This window comes from Prionailurus viverrinus, chromosome C2 (assembly GCF_022837055.1).
Source record: "Prionailurus viverrinus isolate Anna chromosome C2, UM_Priviv_1.0, whole genome shotgun sequence".
Taxonomy (NCBI): Eukaryota; Metazoa; Chordata; class Mammalia; order Carnivora; family Felidae; genus Prionailurus; species Prionailurus viverrinus.
The window spans coordinates 63,687,464-63,692,759 of NC_062569.1; the positions used below are offsets into that span (position 1 = coordinate 63,687,464).

At 41.4% G+C, this 5,296-nt stretch overlaps 1 non-coding gene across 1 annotated transcript; it reads right to left on the reverse strand.

Moving 5' to 3' along the window:
- Nucleotides 1-319: 319 nt before the first annotated feature.
- On the reverse strand, nucleotides 320-424 carry LOC125175809 (U6 spliceosomal RNA). Its single transcript, XR_007155984.1, has one exon. It is a non-coding gene; the product is annotated as a U6 spliceosomal RNA (small nuclear RNA).
- Between the last annotated feature and the right edge of the window lie 4,872 nt (nucleotides 425-5,296).

The following is a 5,296-nucleotide window of genomic DNA, read 5'->3' on the forward strand; positions in this document are numbered from 1 at the left end:
GAAAGCTAACGCTCACTCACACCTCAGTCTTTCAGTTCACTTCCTTAGAGGCAGCCATTATTACCAGTGTGTTGTCTGTCTATCCAGATAAATCTTTGCTCAGAAACATGTCTCTGCGTGTGAGTGTCTAATATGCACATCTGTATTATAGATATATAGTATATATATTTATGCAAAGCCATGCTTTAAAAAAATCTATATATAGATATAAATATATATCCTCCTCTGACTTTCTTTTTTTATTTTATTTTGTTTATATCAAATGATGGTATAATGCACATGTTTCTACTTTTTGTTAATAGATGTCTATTTAAAAGAAAAAAATATGGAACACTTCATGCATTTGTGTGCCATCCTTGCTCAGGGGCCATAATAATCATCTCTGTATCGTTCCAATTTTAGTATATGTGCCACTGAAGCGAGCGTGACATGTTTCTACTTTTTAAAGAAAACTAACTCAGCAATAAATCTTGGGAATTGTTGCACATAAGACATAGAAATCCATTCCATTCCTTGTAACTTATTTTATAAAAATTTACTTTTTTTAATTTGTTGAGAGAGAGAGAGAGAGAGAGAGAATCTTAAGCAGGTTCCATGCCCAGCACAGAGCCCAACATGGGACTCGATCTCACAAACCCTGAGATCCTGACCTGAGCTGAAATTGAGTCAGATGCTTAGCTGACTGAGCCACCCAGGCACACTTTGTTGCATTTATTTTAAATATATTGTCCTCCCTGTTTCCTCCACCCTAACCAACACACTTTCACACAGACATCCTCATGGAGCACAAACAGGAAATATAACTTTTACAGATGCTCATCTTGTTGTCATTTCCTGATAGGAATATTTAAAAAAAAACTTTAGATGTTTATTTATTTTTGAGAGAGAGAGAGAGAGAGAGACAGAGCATGAACGGGGGAGGGGAAGAGAGAGAGGAAGACACAGAATCCGACGCAGGCTCCAGGCTCTGAACTATCAGCACAGAGCCCAATGTGGGGCTCGAACTCACAAACCATGAGATCATGACTTGAGCCAAAATCGGATGCTTAACCAACTGAGCCACCCAAGCGCCCCTCCTGATAGGATATTTGAGTGAAGAAGCATTGAATCAGGCACTAAAGCCATAAGCATTAAACAGAAGGGCACAATTTTTAGGCAGCCCAAATAAGCCAGAGTAGTAACAGTGAGACTTTCTCAGGCTAGCACCATGCATTTCTAGTAGGTACAGTAACTTCAGGTATGTACCAGCAGCCATATTTATAGCCCATGCTCCTTCTGACGATTGTGCAATTAATATTGGACCAAGAAATAATAATAATTTTTAAAAGAATCATACATAAATAAAACACACTAGAAAACCAAAGTGTTTTTTTCCTGTTTCCTATTCGTTCTTGTTCATTTGTATACATACTTTGATAGTTTTAATTATAAATCAGAGCAATTATGTATTCTGCTGTTGCCTCTTTTTTTTTTTTACTTTTTTTTTTTCAACGTTTTTATTTTTATTTTTGGGACAGAGAGAGACAGAGCATGAACGGGGGAGGGGCAGAGAGAGAGGGAGACACAGAATCGGAAACAGGCTCCAGGCTCTGAGCCATCAGCCCAGAGCCGACGCGGGGCTCGAACTCACAGAGGGCGAGATCGTGACCTGGCTGAAGTCGGACGCTCAACCGACTGTGCCACCCAGGCGCCCCTGCTGTTGCCTCTTAAAATGAATCATAAACATTGTTACTTGTTACTATGTCTACATAATAATAATTTTATATGGTTGCATAATAGTCCATCCAGTTGATGTATTGTTTCCTCTAATTAAAAAAAAGGGAAAATTGTATTATCTGGGCTATAATTAAATAAAACTTAAAAGAACATCAATCTGACACATATTAATGATAGGCATAAATGTTATTGAGCTACAAGGCAATTGACTATAAAATAGAGAGCAGCTCACATAAATTATAATTAATATTCTCTTTACCCTGTGAAACCAAAGCTTTTTGGGGGAGAGGCTACAGAAAAGGAAACTTTTCAGAAGTCCTCCTGAAAAAGGAACAGAGTTTTCTATTCTTTTAAGAGTTGGTTTCAGGAAATGAGGCTGCAAATTCTTTTTTCCCTTTGTGTGGCAAAACCTCTACTTACACAGACGTGGGGGGAACAGAACAGTATGCCTCAGTCAGATTAGGTTCATCAGAATGTTTTCCTAACAGCTAGCCACAAAATAGGAATAACTAATGTCCTTTAATTAATTAATTTAATCAACAGATATTTATTGAGCACCAGTTATATGCTGGATGTGAGACACATAGGCGAGAAGAGAACCTCTACTCCTGTCTGGAACATTGACGTTGTCCTTACTAGAACAGTAATCAAATGAGTGATAAAATAATGACAGGTTTTAGAAAGTGCTAAGAAAGAATAAACAGGGTACTGTCACAGACGGAAATGAAGGTGGGGTATCCTTTGGATAGGTCATCAGAGAAGATCTCTCTGTAGAAGTCACACTGACACTGAAACTTGAAGAAGAGTCAGCCACACAAATGGGGAGGGGGAGGGGTGGGAAGGGAACCAGAGGGGCAAAGACTCTAAGGCAGGATCACATGTAGCACGCTAATTCGGCCAGTGGGACTGCAGTGTACTGGACCAAAAGAAGTGTGACCCCAGGCGAGGTGAAGAGGAGGGCAAGGGGCTCATCATGAATGCCTTAGGACCCCATAGCACGAGCCTAAGATTTCATCTGAAGCACAGTGAAGAGACAGGTATAAGTTTTAAGCAGGTGAACAGTGTAATTCAAACCACGTTTTGAAAAGAACCTTTGGCTGCAGTGTGGAAACTAGATTGGAGGGGGGTCAGAAATGGAAGTAGAGAGAGTAATTATGAGGTTATTCGTGTTGCCCCCACGAGAGGTGACAATGGCTGGAACCTCAGTGGTGACAGTGGAGATGGGGCCGGTTGGATCTCAAAGGAAACAGAGCTGACAGCTGAAATGATGGTGAGGGATGAGGAAGAAGGAAGACGCCAGTAATGACTCCTGGGTTTTGGGGGGAGCACCAAATTCAGAAGTGGAAAGCAGGGATTAAGGGTTCTCTTTGGAGGGGCGCCTTGGTGGCTCAGTCAGGTAAGCATCCAACTTCCGTTCAGGTCTTGATCTCGAGGTATGGTTGGTGAGTTCCAGCCTCGCCTGGGGCTCTCTGCTGTCGGTGCAGAGCTGACTTCAGATCCTCTGTCCCCCTCTCTCTCTGCCCCTCCCCTGTTTGCGCTCTCTGTCTCAAAAATAAACATTAAAATAAAAGAGTTTTCTTTGGATATTTAAATTGGAGATGTCTTATAAGGCATCCAAGTGGAGTTGTCAGCTAGGTGTGAGATCCATTTGGGAGTTGTCAGCCTGATATTTAAAGCCGGAAGACTGGATGAGACTCTGAAGAAGGGTGTGCAGTTGAGGAAGGGAAGGGGGCCCGGGGACTGAACTTGTGACCTTCCTCTGTGTCCAATCATGTCAGGAAGTAAATCCCCACCTGCTGGAACCCTCAGCTCTCTGGAGATTTGTAATATATTCATTATTAACTGACCCCTCAATGGTCAGGGAAATTCTCCAGGGAAATATTTTTCTTTCAGATCTTATAGTTTCTTTTCTGCATTTTCCTCTAGTCCCGGCACCTCCTGGACCTAGGAACCCTCCTATGAGGAAAAGACAGGGCAAGTGTGGGTGAGGTTTTTCATGCTCAGGCATCAGGTAGGTTGTCACCTTAAGCAGTTGTACGTTGGAAAGTCTGCACAGCTGCCAGAGTATTTTGCCATTTGTTTCTCTATTTTCATGGATGTAAGTAACTATTGTGGGTATTTTCTGAGAGCCAGAATCCCAAAAGCTCCTATATCTGCATCTTCTAGTAGCTCCTGGGTCAGCCCTAGGTGCTCTGTAGTAAGCCTGCAAAGTAGGAAGCTGAAAGGTGGCTTTGGAAGCATAAAGCCCAAGCCTCCCATTTTATAAATGAAGGAATTGACTCACCCACTAACACCCATGAGATGAAGCATATTTCAGGTTTCATTTTATCAACCACTGATAAACTTCTTTGATTAAGGGGAGCCCATCAACCTACATTTAATCCAAGAGATGATTTACTTACTTCAGCCCCTAAGAAAAGACCAATCTAATGTTTAAAACCTTTATCATTGGGAAAAGGAATGAAGAGCATTTCCAGCCCTGAAGCATGCTAAGAAACCCCCTACTGGGGTGCGTGGTGGCTCAGTTGGTTAAATGTCCGGTTCTTGATTTCAGATCATTTGATCTCAGGGTCTGTGAGTTTGAGCCCCGTGTTGGGCTCTGTGCTGACAACTCAGAGCCTGGAACCTGCTTTCGATTCTGTGTCTCCCTCTCTCTCTGCCCCTCCCGTGCTCGCATTCTCTCTCTCTCTCTCTCAAAATAAGCAAACATTAAAAAAACAAAAAACAAAAAACAAACCCTCCTACTAATGCTTCACTTTCCCCTGCATGAAGAATTGGTAGATTCTGTTACCCAGGGTCACCTTCAGTTTTAGACACTGAATCTGTAGAAGCTCAGAGTACGCTGTATTGTGAATGACCACGAGAAAAGCAAAAGGACTTAGAAATTAGAGATATAGGTTTTGTATTGGCATATGGAAACCCAAATCTTATATAAAGGGCACCACCTCTACATGGCCGAATAACAATAGATTGACATGTGCTGAATAATTGATAAAGCTCGCCCTTCCATAAAGCCTGGTTTTATACACTAAAAACAGAGGATGTGAGAAGTTCAGTGGGAAAGACCCTGTTTAATCTCTTCTGAGCAATATCTGATGAGACAAACACACGTTAGTTTCTGATTCTGTCCCTTCTCTGCCTGACATTTTGCCCCTGATTTAGGTGAAGAAGTGTCTCAGTTCCCGTTTGTGATTTCAGTGAATTGAGGCACATACTCTTCCTCCTAGAATATCAAGATTCATAGATTCGGGGGCCAAAAGGAGCTTGAGAGATAATTCAGTGCATCTCTCTTTGTTTCTGAAAACAAAATCAGAGAGGTAAGGGGCTTGACCAAAATTACACAGTGATTAGAGATGGGCCCACTATCCAGGACTCATGATGGACAACAGCACTTTTCCTGCTGTTTGAACTAAGCTGGTGGAGAACTGCTCCTGATATGACATGGGTAGGATTATATTTTCCTTGTAAATTATGCATTTTATACAGATTTCAATTTTATTCTATTAATTTTTTTGGGACTTAGGAAAAAGAAAAAACTATCATGCATGGGATCACTCTCAGTATTTTTAAAATATTTCCT